The sequence below is a fragment of the Pelodiscus sinensis genome, chromosome 1, assembly GCF_052426305.1.
Source record: "Pelodiscus sinensis isolate ZL-2025 chromosome 1, ASM5242630v1, whole genome shotgun sequence".
NCBI classification, from domain to species: domain Eukaryota; kingdom Metazoa; phylum Chordata; order Testudines; family Trionychidae; genus Pelodiscus; species Pelodiscus sinensis.
In genome coordinates, this window is record NC_143052.1 from 75,447,483 (window position 1) to 75,461,902 (window position 14,420).

A 14,420-nucleotide genomic window follows, 5' to 3' on the forward strand; every position below is an offset into this window, starting at 1 on the left:
ACATTGTAATAACTACTGTTAATGCAGTTTCCCATCTGTGAATGTTAATATAGAGAACTTTCTGGGTGTCTGGCTGATGAGTCTTGCCCACATGCTCAGGGTTCAGCTGATCGCCATATTTGGGGTTGGGAAGGAATTTTCCTCCAGGGTAGATTGGCAGAGGCCCTGGAGGTTTTTCGCCTTCCTCTGTAGCATGGGGTATAGATCACAGCTAGAGGATTCTCTGCATCTTGGGGTCTTCAAAGTATTTGAAGGCTTCAATATCTGAGATAAAGGTGAGAGGATTATTCTAGGAGGGGTGGGTGAGATTTTGTGGCCTGCACTGTGCAGGGGGTCAGACTAGATGATCATAATGGTCCCTTCTGACCTTAAAGTCTATGGCTACGTCTACACTGGCCCCTTTTCCGAAAGGGGCATGCTAATTTCACAGGTCGTAATAGGGAAATCCGCGGGGGATTTAAATATCCCCCGCGGCATTTAAATAAAAATGTCCGCCGCTTTTTTCCGGCTTTTAGAAAAGCCGGAAAAGAACGTCTACACTGGCCCCGATCCTCCGGAAAAAAGCCCTTTTCCGGAGGATCTCTTATTCCTGGGAGTAGGGAGCTGGAAGGGGGTGGAAGGGGAGGAAGGGAAGGGAAAGCTCAGGGTTGGGGGTCCTGCTGGCTCTCCCATCTCGCAGCACTGTGGGTGCGGGGGCGCCGGGGGGGGGGGGAGTGGATGTGGAGGATGGGGCAGGAGGGAGGAGGGGTGCGGAGGAAGCAGGAGGGGGAGCAGGGGTGGGAGGAGGAGCGGGAGCTGGGGCAGCCGGAGGGGCTGGAGCAGGAAGAGGCAGGAACCTGTCCACGGGGGTTTGGAGGTGACCTCTGAGGGCACGGCTCTGCTCCTCCATCACCTCTAAGCTCTGCTGCTGCAGCCACAGGTCCTCCCGAACTCAGTGCTCCTGGATGCAGATCTGGTGCTCCAGTAGCCGCAGGTGCCGCCACTGGTAGTCCTCCAGATTCCTGGTGTGCCTGCTGGACCGGGTGCTGCAGCTGTGGTGAAACAAGAGCAGTGGTCAGTTCTCCCTGGGACACTGTGGGTGAAACCCAGCCCCCCGCTGCAAGGTGAGGTTGGAGTGTGGGGAATGGGCCAGAGTCCCTGGATGACACCCAGCTGCTCCTCCATGGTGGGCAAGGCCCAGGCGCACGGTCCCTGGGCTCCCTCTCTCTCCACGCCTCCCATGATTTTTTTTTTACTGGACAGAGGCCAGAAATAACAGACTCTTTGGGTGAAAACCGGACACCTGGCAATGTGCTACCCTTATTCAAGGCAAGTGGTATCTCACATTTTAATAGCCCCATTGTACTAGTGGCTATGCTACTGAGCATGCTACTGAGCACACCACTACTAACTAAAATACTATTTAATCTGAGAAAGAGGGGCAGAATCAGGCCTTCAATGTGGAGAAGAGGAAAACAAGTGAGGGCAGAAAAAGGGGGGTTAAGAAGAGAGATGGGAGAGAACAGGAAAAAAATGGATGAAACGGCACCTAATTTTTTTTCTTTTTTGACATGTCCTCTCTTCAGTGATCTTTCCTCTTCTATCTTTCATCTTCTCTTTCCCTTGCCCCCATTGTTATATCTTTTTCTTTGTTGGTTATCCATGTAAGGAATGAATGAGGTCAGTGAGGTAATATCTTTTATCAGACCAATTTCTGTTGGTGAGAGAGACAAGCCGGTGAGTTTACACAGAGCTCTTCTTCATTCCTCACCCACTTTGTCTCTCTAATGTCCTGGGACAAATTTGGCTACAATAACACAGCATATAAGGGTACATGGTGAGCAATATAATTTAAACCAAATAAATTTAAACCAAAGAGGCACCAACCCTCATGTAACTCGAGCAGGGAGTTCTCTGTAACTTGGAAGACATTCCAGGAAGGCGATCCCTCCTTATTTTTGCTCATTAGATGTTGGCAAATATGGAGTGGGCTTGGAGCAAATGGAATATTTCAGCAAAAAGTGATCAGGGGAAATAAGAAGTCCTATAATGAGGATACAGAATTGTACATTGCTTGACTTTCAATATGTCATACTATTTTCTAGTGCTTAGGATTAACAGCTTTCAAAGTAAACATATTATACTCAGTTCCTGGTAACATCATTGACACTGCCCTGCTAGCCATTTCCTGTGCTCTTGGCCAGAGTCCCTTGCGTGGGTACCACAGAGGGAAAGGCTACACTGTAATCATTTGCACAGTGAGCGATGACATCTCTCCAAATGCAGACTGTATGCATTTTCCCCCCATTTGTGATTAGTCCAGGAAACAGCTAGGGATTACTTCTTGCATTAGAAATGATCAATGACTTTTTACCACTGTGGGATGGCTAGTAGCAGACTTGTAGCAGACTGCCAAACACCAGACATGGTAAGATTTAATAGAAAATCTACTCATCTTATTACAGTCCATCTGCTAATCTTTTTGACTGCTGTCTGGGATGTTACTATGGCAAATTTGTAACTGAAATATAGTGGGTCAGATTCAGTACATATGAAGCTTGATCCACTTTAACTTTTAGTGGTGCAACCTCTTTTAACCTGCAGAGAGGTGTTCATGTAGGTAGGCATACCCCATCTACATGGCTGAAGCCCTAGCCAGTAAGTTAAAGGTGCTACAGAGGCAGCAGTGACTACATACTTACTTCCACTGGATACCAGGGGTTTTACTGGTGCAGACAAGGTGTAATTTCTTCTCCTCTGCATAAGCACTGTTATTTATATAGAGATATTAATTTACTTGTGAGAACCAAAATAGCATGGCAGCAATTACTCCAAGAAATATTGTTTAAAAGATACAGAAGAAAAGAAAGACACTGATGTTGAGATGATATTTTCCTGCTGCAGTTAGCTGAAAATAGGTTTTGTAATATACACTTTTTCTAGTACAAAAGGAAGAGACTGGCGATGCCAGAAGCTTTGCATTGTGGGTGATGTGTCTCTCAGTTGTGCAGATAAAAAAAATAAAATCACAATATTTCTTCCATTCAGGTTACCACAATAAAATACAGTAGCTTCAAATAATGGGTTCATAAAAAAAATTGGGTATTTCTTCTGCGGTGTAGACATCTCATTACAGTGGAGCTATAGATCTGCAGATAGTGGAAGTTCTTTGTATAGAGCTGTCTTTTTGCTAAAATGGTTATGAACAGATTAATACATTTGTTATGAATCATCTTTTAAGGACTGGGCAAATGTAATATAGCAGTTTGGACAGAAATGGAGCCAAGTGGTGCTTTCTGGCTTTCAACAATCATACAACTAATTCAATGAGGTGAAACTTGTGACTGACCTGTTGATTAGTGAGAACAGTAACAAAAGCAATATGAGCACAGCAGGCTTTGGATTTTTAGTAGCTACAGACTGTGCTTAGACTGGTTTTCATACTGGATGCAGTACCAGTCCCGGAAATGTGTGCTGGAAGCAACATACATATGTCTGGCTACGGGAGCTATAATTAGGGAAAGCTACAATGAAAATATGAAAAGACGTTTCTTATTTTCAGCCATCAGTGTGGCAAAACAATGTATACTTGGATTCAGATTTGTTGATCATTGCAGTAGGAATAACAGGTAGTTCGAACTAGGGCTTTAATTCGAACTACCAGGTCCCTGACATGTGTAGACGCGGGCAGTTAGTCTGGACTTGTAAATTTAAAAAATGGCGACCGGTCAGGAAGATGCAAATCAAACGTGGGATATTTAAATCCTGGGCTTGATTTGCAACTTCGAATGCCTAGATTATCCTCCCTAGTTCAAACTAGTGGGCTATTGTAGACATATCCAGAGAGAACTCCCAGCCAGGAAACTCTTCACTCCTATCCAATAGAGAATGGAGCAAACTCCCAGAATCAACCCAACTCAACAGCTAAAACGGACAGATGTCTCACTCCCCTGTGTGTGCTGTGTTGTTGGCAGCACCATGGACTCCCCTGTATCCTTGAGGGGCTCTTAGAAAGGAGTATCTTCAAAAGTGTGGAGTTATTTGACTTTCCTTTTGATCCTCCATCCAGAGAGGCTTAACAATATCTTCAAAAGGCAGGACCCTCTTTCAAGTAATGCGGAACTGGGACTTGTGCTGGTTCCACACAGTATAAATAAATGGGTTTGGTCAGATCCTCAGGGGACTCTTTTACATGTGGTCTTATGTGTGGCTGACCAGGAACATGTTTAAGAAATCTCACACATTTTGGAATGTCTCCAAACCTGTGAGAATTAAATGCCTCATCCTGTGAAGTGCTGAAAAATCTGATCTCTCATCAACAGCAAAAGGAAGCAGAGGACACTAGCACCTCAAATAATTGAGGGCTTGGTGACTAAAGAGCTTCAGAGAATGCCAAAGAAATTAATAAAGGTCATGTAAATTCTGATTTTTACAGAATGACACGCACTTCTACATTCAAGTGAGAACAGGAAGGCCCTATTTGTTTTGGATGGAGAGTCAAGATCACTGTTCCCACTAATTTTTTCCATCCATGTGCAGAATAAATTTGGTATGTGCCCTGAGGCATGTGAGGATGTGCACCCCCAGTAGAAACACATTCAACCCCTGTGGACACTGTGCTAATCAACTGGACAGGATTTGAATCTGTCCTGGGAGGCTGCTCAAGCACTCAGCTTACAGGGAATCTCAGACTGCTTTTTTAAGTGATAGAGTTTGTACCTATCGTTTACCAACATTTTTGAAATGCACACCAATGGCTACAGTCCAGTGGTGCCGAATATATGGCAGTTGGAATTAAAATCAGCAGTTATGAAAAGATACCACACAAAGGTATCTGATAAAACATAGGTATTGTCTATTTGAGGCCTAATGAAATCTTGTGTGAGAAGTTACAGTAATTGTTGGCAAAACTGACTTTTTCATGCCAGTCGTGGTATTTAGATTGCGAAATTCTATAGGCTGTATTGAGGGGACAGAATAAGTAACATTTACAAATAATTATAAATGAAAGGCAGATCATTTTATGTCATGACTGCTGGATTGAGCCCTTATATCACGGTCTACCTTTTGAGGCATCATTCTTACAAGCTCAATACTTTTAGTCCATAGTCACTTTGCCACATGCATTACAGATAAATCACATTTAATGTACACATTTGCGGAAAAGCTCCCTAAGGATGCTTATTTCAGCAGCATTCAACTACTACATAAGTAAAGGCTGTTTAAAATATTGATTTTCCTTTAAATAAGGGGCATCACTACTGTAGTATATTATGTTTAATTATAAGATATTGTAATCAGTACACATTGTTAAATATAATAACTCACATTTTCTAAATTACTATGATTGACAATCCTCTGCCCTCCTCATGTAAGTTAATTAATACACATTTTATACAATAATAATAGAATTATATAATTATAGCACTGGAAGGGACTTCAAGAGATCATCAAGTCCAGTTCCCTGCACTCGTGGCAGAATCAAGCACCATCTAGACCACCCCGACAGATGTTTGCCTAACTTGCTCTTAAAAATCTCCAATGATGTAGATTCCAAAACCTCTCTAGGCAACTTATTCCAATGGTTAACCATCCTCACAGTTAGGAAGCTTTTCCTAATGTCCAACATAAACTTCCCTTGCTGCAGCTTAAGCTCATTGCTTCTTGCCCTGTCAGAGGTCAAGTTGAATATTTTTTCTCTCACCTCCTTGTAACAACATTTTAGGTATTTGAAAGCTGTTATTATGTCCCTTCTCAATCTTCTCTTTTCCAGACTTAAGAAACCCAGTACTTCATTCTTCCCTCACAGGTCACATTTTCCAGAACTTTAATCATTTTTGTTGCTCTTCTCTGAACCTTCTCCAATTTGTCAACATCTTTCCTGAAATGTGTTGCCCAGAACTCGACACAGTACTCTAATTGAGGCCTAATCAATGCAGATCAGAGTGGAAGAATGACTTCTCATGTCTTGCTTACAATACTCTTGTTAGTATATACCAGAACGATGTTTGCTTTTTTTTTTTACAATATTAACTCATATTTAGCTTCTTATCCACTATGACCCTACTAGATCCCTTTCCACGGTACACTTTCCTAGGTAGTCATTTCTCATTTTTATGTGTTAAACTGATGGTTCCTTCCTTAGTGGAGTACCTTGCATTTGTCCTTATTGAATTTCATCCTATTTACCTTAGACTATTTTTTAGATTTGATCAGATTATTTTGAGTTATAAACCCAATCCCTAAAGCGCTTGTAACTCCTCCTGCCTTGGTATCATCCACAAACTTTATAAGAGTACTCTCTCTGGCATTAGCTATGTCATTGATGATTTAGAGCATCGATTAAAAAGAATCAAAACTTAACCTTGCGGAACCCCACTCGTTATCCCTTTCCAATATGACTGTGAACCATTGATAACTTCCCTTTGGGAATGGTTATCCAACCATTTATGCACACACTTCATAGTAGTTACATGTAGGTTGTATTTCCCTAGTTTCTTAATGAAAAGAAGGAAATGAGACTGAATCAAATGCCTTACTACAACCTAAATATAGTACATCTACTGATTCCCCCATATCCACAAGACTTGCTATTCTATTAAAGAAAACTGTCAGATTGGTTTGACATGATTTGTTCTTTACAAGTCCATGCTGACTGTTACTTATCACTTTATTATCTTCTCAATGTTTACAAATCGATTCCTTAATTATTTGCTCCATTATCTTTCCTGCTGCATGACTGTGCAAGTGACTGCATCAGTTTTCTTCAACTTTGTGAATCTTTTATGGATAAGTTAATGTTGTCTGCTGTGTTAGTTGTAACTTACCTGAATTCTCCTTTTGACCATTTTCTAGAGGGGAACAGGGAATTCCCTGGTTTTGTGGCTGCAATGGGAGCTACATTCTTAAGAAACGAAACGGCCGAAAAGCCAGTTTGGAGATACAAGTCTCTTGTGGGGATGACTCTGGCTTCTACAGATATTTGGGGATCAACCAAAACTCTGCTTATTTGCAAGAGAAACCATGTTCCAAATGTATTCCAACTTCCTAAAGCCATATGGTAGGATCAGTGGAACACAGTATTGGCATAAGTCCAAAACTGAAACCTAATCAGTACTCAGCCTGTCAACAGGCCCTACTTTTGTTGTCTTTTGATAGACTGAGTGAGAATCCAGAGCCCGCAAGAGATGGGCATAGTGTTTTGTCATGTCCTCAAGGAGGAAGTATTAATACAATGTAAATAACTCTTTTCACATCCTTTGATTCATGATTCTTTATTTCTGATGTAAATTATTTTCAACAATAAAAGCATGTATCAGATACCCGGGGAACACTGGTAGTTTTGCGACTAAAATGAGTGACATCCTTTGAAATGAAAGACATTTGAAAGGCATGTAGGTAGCATAAAATTGTAAATTCTAACAATCCACCTCTCCAAGCAAGAATGAATAATTTAATATAAATCAGTAAAAAAAACCCTAACCCTATTACAAATACATTTTTGCATAAACTATGCTAAGCAAACAAATTGCTGATTGTGAGTATTTTAAATTCCATTGACTTCCAAGAAAGGACTTCAGAATTTGGCCTTTGGTGATGCCTTACTTTTATTTAATCCAGCATGTCTGTACGATCAACTGTTTGATGGCTCAACAATACATGTAGACACTAATGTATTGTTAACTGTTTCTTCCATACTTGAGCCTTCACAGTAGAGCAGCAATAAAGACTTTGTAACAGTTCTGCAATTTATTTGTATAAAACTATAGGAAAAAAACGTTTATAATGAGTCATCAATATGGCTTGTGTTCTACTATGTTGTGATAGAAAATGTAATTCTTGACCAAAAACTATTAAATAAATAAAAAGGCATGATTATTTAGCTTGTAGTCTATTGATTTTGGAGGGTTCCTTTAGATTACATATAATGTTCATATTCTTTTTTTCATTTTACTAATCTAATGAAATCTGGGTCAGGTTGCCAACATTCCAGGATTGTCCTGGAGTCTCCAGAATTTACAGATTTAATTCAAGGTAATGTTATGTATTGAAACTTCCACAAATTCATCCAAACAAAGTTGGTAATCCTAAATCTGGGATATGATCCCTTTATGATCTGCAAGGAGCCAAATAGTCCCTCACTCATACTGGAATCATATTAAGTATTATGTTGATGGTTTTATCCAAAAATTGGTTTAAGGTTGTGCTCAGAACATGCAAATTAAATGCACCACTGAAAATCTCATTTTTGAACTCCTATGATATTTCAATAGCAGTATTTTCTGACTTTGGGTGTAATCATAATATAGGAAATGTCTTGACTTAGAGTACAGGCAGTCCCCGGGTTATGTACAAGATAGGGACTGTAGGTTTGTTCTTATGTTGAATTTGTATGTAAGTCAGAACTGGTACATATTGTAGGGGAAACTCTAGCCAAACATTTTTTTTAGTTTTGGATAGCATAGGGAAAAGTTAACTCCCCTCTAATGTTTGTTTTGCTGTCTGTTCCCCTGTTCAGAAGATTTCACATCTATTTCTGTCCCTGTGACAAACTCAGGACTAAAGGAGTAACTCATCAAATACCAAACAGCTCTGCACCATGCTTTGAGCTAATAGCTTTATTTCCACACACCACCCAGGGTTCTAGGAGGAGGGTCCTTTTTTTGCTAACACAATGAGGCCACGCACTTTGTTTGTTTTGGTGGAGTCTTTGTTTGCCCAGGGAGCCCAGCATGTATAGGGGGAGGAGGGGCGGAGAGGCTGCTTTTGTCTGCTGTTCGGCAGCCTGTTGCTCAGGGGAGGGGGCAGCCTGTTGCTGGCGGGGGGGGGGGTGTGCAGGCTGCGAGGCCGCGGGGGGGGGGGGCAGCGGGCATGGGGAGGCACTTTTCCTCTGCCCGGCAGCTCTGCGGGATCCCTGTCCCTGTGGCCAGCTGCTGCAGGCAGAGGCCAGTTGGAGCCGGCCGAAGAGGAGGAAGAGGTGGATTCTAGGACCCAGGTGAGCGAGCCCCGGGGATGCTGCTGCGCTCTGGGAGCCCAGCATGTATAGAGGGGAGGAGGGGCAAAGAGGCTGCTTTTGTCTGCTGTTCGGCAGCCTGTTGCTCAGGGGAGGGGGCAGCCTGTTGCTGGCAGGGGGGTGGGGGGGGGCGTGCAGGCGGCGAGGCCGCGGGGGGGCAGCGGGCGTGGGGAGGCACTTTTCCTCTGCCCGGCAGCTCTGCGGGACCTCAGTCGGAGCCGGCCCGAGGAGGAGGAGGATCCTAGGACCCAGGTGAGCGAGCCCCAGGAATGCTGCTGCGCATGTGCGGGTGTTGCCTCACCCTGTTCATATCTAGGGATCTGACGTAAGTCAGATCCACGTAAGTCGGGGACTGCCTGTATGTCTACACATCAAAGTTATTTCGAAATAACAGCTGTTATTTTGAAATAACTTTCCTAGCATCTACACAGCCAAATGGCTATTTTGAAATAAATTTCAAAATAAATTCGAAATAGTGGGGCACTTATTTCAAATTTGGTAAACCTCATTTTATGAGGAATAATGCCAAATTTGAAATAGCTATTTTGAAATAAGTGCTGTGTAGACACTTATTTCAAAATAGGGGGCCTCCAGGCTTCCCAAGGTGACCTGGTGGCCACTCCAGCCTCAATCAAGAACACTCCTCTCCCTCCCCTCCTCCCTGGAGCCCTTAAAGGGGTTGATTCTGGCCACAGTGCCTGTGCCAGCTCCAAGCCCAGAGCCAGCAGTCACTGCCCCTGACCCAGTGGCCCCAAAACATAAGCCAGCAAGCCACCGGCAGCTAGCCCTCCACCGCTCTCCAGGAGCAGTCTTCCAGCTCCCAGGCACCTGCCAGGGCCCGGAGAAGGTGGACACTTTCTTGGTCCATGGTGGAGATCATGGACCTTACTCAGGTTTGAGGGGGATGCCCCCAATGTCCATGATCTCTGTACTAGATGGAGGAACGTGGCTGTCTATGGCAGGATAGCTGCCAGCCTGGCCACCAAAGGCCACATGCGAACCCAGGAGCAGGTTTACATGAAAATCAAGTTGGTCCAGTGAGACCCCTCCACCCCTGAGTCCTGAGCTTCCTCTCCCCCTTCTTCCCCCTTTTTCCCCTTTTTTCCCCTTTCCAGCTCCCTCCTCCCAGGTTTCCCCCTCTCCTTTCCCACCGTCTCTCCTCCCCTCTCCCACCTCCTTTCCCCAGTCTCACCAGAGTTTCATTTCCCCACCCCTCCAGTTTTGTTAAATAAAGACAGTTTGTGTTTATGAAAAAACGTGAATTTTATTTTACATCAGGAAAGCGGGCTGGCGGGTTAAGTGGAAGGACCTGAGGGAGGAATAAGTCACAAGCCCTCAGTGGGGCAGACCAGGCAGGCTCTTAGTGGTCAGGATGGAAGCTCAGGGTGCTCAGGGTGGAAGCTCTCCCACAGGGCCTCCTGGATACTGACAGCCCACCGATGGACCTCCCAGATGGCAGCCTGCAGAAAGTGCAGCCAGGCTTGCAGCAATGCATCCAAGAGAAGCCCAAGGGCAGCTCTGGCTCCATGTTGCAGAGTGCTGTGGTGTCCCGAGTGAGGGCAACTAGAGCACGCAGAGACAAAATGCTTTGCTGTCACTCATCGAGGTAGGCAAGCAAGCAAGAAAACCTGAGAACTGGCTGTCCAGAGAAGGTCCCTTTAAACACAGGCCTCAGATAGCCTCAGGCAGCAGCCACACAAAGTAAATCCTGATCTGATGCCCTGTCGGACCTGGTTCAGGCCGGCCTTAAATGAGATTCAGCATCCACTCAGTGTGGACGTGCTATTTCAAAATAGCAAAATACTATTTTGAAATGCATTTTGTGTGTAGACACGTTATTTCAAAATAAACTATTTCAAATTAACTATATCGAAATAGCTTACTTCGAAATAATGCTGTAGTGTAGACATATCCTGACTGAACATCTGCATCACCTGTTTAATAAAATATGCTTCCTAAAGTGTGGTAATATTCTGATCTTTCACCTACTCCCTGCAGGATGTTTAGACTGCAAGCATAGAGCTGAGGCTACTCAATGCTTTTTAGAAATTCATTTACTAATGAAGCTGGCCCTAATTAATGGATGCACCTTGTATTTGCAATTACCCCAGATAAATCAGCAGACCTCTGTGTCTGTGCAGGAATTCACTTAAAGTATGATCGTGGGTTTTTTCTGCAGGATAGATAATGGCAGCAAGCATTGAATCAAATTTATCTCCAGTGTTAGTCCATATTCTTCATGCCAAGTTACACCAGAGATGATTTGTCCCTGTGCGGAGTATCCCAAATGTCTTCAATGGGAGTTTTGCTTATGTAAAATCATCACAACAGGGCTTACTGCAGACATTTCAGGTCAGGAGTTCTTCTATAGAAGGCTGTTGAAAGATGAACGAAGAAAAGCAGTGATTATTTATGCATTTGATAAATAAAATGGTACATTTTATCATATGATCACTCCTAACTATTGAAAATATATTAACATATTGTATTTCACTTTAAATACCATATGGCTGTGTCAGAAAAAAACTCCACCAATTTTGTTTTGTATTAAAATGAGTCTTGTATTTTAATATTTTAATTTTTTTTGCATTAAAATATTTTATTTTTTCTTGCTGCCTGTTCAGTGTTTCCATGGAAGCCACGTGTAGGCTTATAAACTTCAAGAATACAATTACCAAGATATTCTGATAACACTAAATAATATAAAGTTCAGAAAAGGAGGTACTTTTCGTTATATTTGATATATACTGAATTTAATGTAAGCTATTCAGCTTAATCAAGATCTTAACAAACGTTTAATAATACTAAGCATGTACTTCTGTCTACAGAACCTTCCACTAAGAACTTTCTCTTACTTCTTTACTTCCATACTTTGGGCCGAGACACATAGGAGAAGGGACTTTGTACATGAACCTTCTCCGTGTCTGGATGCAGTGCAGCAAAGAATATGCAGAACTTTGGCTCTAAAGAACCAGTTCTCTGGCAAGCAGAGCTAAACTGGGGGTACACATCTAGACTGAAGAGTTTTTTCCGGGATATCCCGGAAAAACTCTGCCCTGTCCAAGGAACACGTTTGCTCTTTGTTTTACAAGGAAGAAGGAATATTCCGAAAAAGGGGTTTTTTTCTTCCAACATTGGGCCCAATGTAGATGGGCCAAATGTCAGAAAAGCCTCTTCCAAAAAAAAGAAGTGGAAAAAGATATGTAAATTGTGGTTTGCAATTGCCTATCTTTTTCCAGAAGAACTGTGTAGTCTAAACACAGCCTACCACACACTACTGATAAGTATAGTCCTGTGGTAAGCATTGTCTTACCTTTCTGACAGCCTGGCCTACCTCAAGGTGAAAGCTGTTCATTCTCTCCTCTGCTTTCTCATATGAGAAGAAAAATTATGTTTGAATCAAGGAATAATCATTGATTCTTTAAAGCTATGTTACAAGATTCACTTGGTAAAGTAAGGTAACATATAAATATATTCAGTTAGTATTTTTCAACTTTGAAAACCAGTCAGAGTTCTGCCTTCAGACAGCAGAAGAGAGGGAACATCCCACAGAACAGACTTAGACCTGGCAGTTATTTATTTGTGAATTTTGCAAGAAAGAAATTTGCCTTTTTTACTTATTCTGAATTTTGAGAAATTAATGTGAAAGAATTGAGGCAATACATAGATCCTTGTTAATGAGAACTTTAATAGGAAAATATTATATTCAGTAGACATAATGATTAAACAAGATACATCAAATGCAGCAGAACCTCAGAGTTAAAAACACCAGAGTTACAAATGGACTAGTAAACCATATACCTCATTTAAAATTGGAAGTACACAAGCAGGCAGTAGCACAGAGGAGAAAAAAAGAAACAAATGCAATATAATGCTGCATTATATGTAAACTACTAAAAATAAAGTGAAAATTAAAAAAGATTTGACAAGATAAGAAAACTGTTCTTGTGCAAGATAAGAAAACTGTTCTTGTGCTTGTTACATTTCAATTAAGATGGTTAAAAGCAGCATTTCATTTTTGCATAATAAAGTTTAAGAGCTGTATTAAGTTAATGTTCAGTTATAAACTGTTGCAAGAACAACCATAATGTTTTGTTCAGAGTTAAAGATGTCAAAAATAACCTCCATCCCTGGGGTGTTCATAACAATGCGGTGCTACTGCACAGCAATTGTTTATATCATTGTTGACATGTTTATATTGGTCATGAGGTTTTTATAATGAGTTTTATAACGTAAAAACAGTCAAAACTGATCATTCCTGACCACTCTAAAAATGTTTGTGAAGTGGTGTCATTAAATCATATACAGTGCATAATATATACCTTAAGGCTACGTCTACACTATGGGTATTGCCAGAAGAGGCAATACAAATGAAGCACTGATTAGCATTTTCTCATGCTTCATTTGCATAATCTCTTCCAATCCATTTTTGCGCAAAAACAAGCAGTGTGGCCGTGTCTCCCCGAGGCGCAAGGGGATTTTGGGGAAAAATGGATCTGAAGAGATTATGCAAATGAAGCACGAGAAAATGCTAATCAGTGCTTCATTTGCCTTGCCTCTTCCGGCAAAATCTGTAGTGTAGATGTAGCCCAACAGTCAGGGGTGGACTGGCAATCAAAATAGGCCCGGAAAATGGGTTGAGAACGGCAAACTTTTTCACATCAAACAATTTTTTAAAAATTTACTCTTTGACCCCATTAGCCACACTGCTGACCCCGTTAACCACGCCCCTGACCCCCATTAGCCACACCCCCTGACTCCCATTAGCCAGGCCTCTGGAGGTAACACTCTTGGGGCAAGATGGACACATGACCAGAATCAAAAGGTGTCATGTGACCCCTCTCTAAGGACTTTTCCCATCATCCTCCTACCAATAGGGATTAGTTTGGCCCCCCCCAACCCCGCTCTCATGCAATTATCCTGCAATTGCATTAACCCAATGTGTGTGACATTAACTCAGGGCAGAGAGGCTGGGGGAAGTGTTCCCTCTAAGAGTTTCCTCCCATGAGCAGAATGAATTTTGTGTTGTGCACCAGTACTGAGTTTATGTGGCTTGTTTGGATGTGCCACTGCGGCACCCAAGTTATTAATAAATATTTTATAAACCTCTACTGTTTCCCTCTGCTGCCATGTCTCCTCCCCTTACTCCATCAGCTCCCCTGGTGCCTGCTGCCCCCCAACCCCTCACCCACTTCTGTTGTCCTGACTCCTGCCCTTCTCACTGCCCTCAGCCCTCCTGCGACCTACCCCCCTCCACCAGCCCTTCTCTCCCCCCTGTGCCCACTCCTCCAGTATCCCCACTTTGATAATGTGAGATACTCCTCTTCATCCCCTCTCCTAACACCTCCCTCTACACACCTGCCCTGCCTCTCTTCTCTGGTTCTGGTCCCTCCCTTGTAGGTGTCTGTCCTTCTGCTTCACCCCCAGA

The 14,420-nt window shown here is 42.5% G+C and overlaps 1 long non-coding RNA gene across 1 annotated transcript in view; it reads left to right on the forward strand.

The window, feature by feature from the left end:
* Positions 1-2,303: 2,303 nt before the first annotated feature.
* LOC142829974 (uncharacterized) overlaps positions 2,304-14,420 on the forward strand; it is a 106,546-nt gene continuing 94,429 nt past the window's right edge. The window contains exon 1 of the long non-coding RNA XR_012904954.2: positions 2,304-2,407. This is a non-coding gene — a long non-coding RNA (uncharacterized LOC142829974). The remainder of the gene's footprint in view (positions 2,408-14,420) is intronic.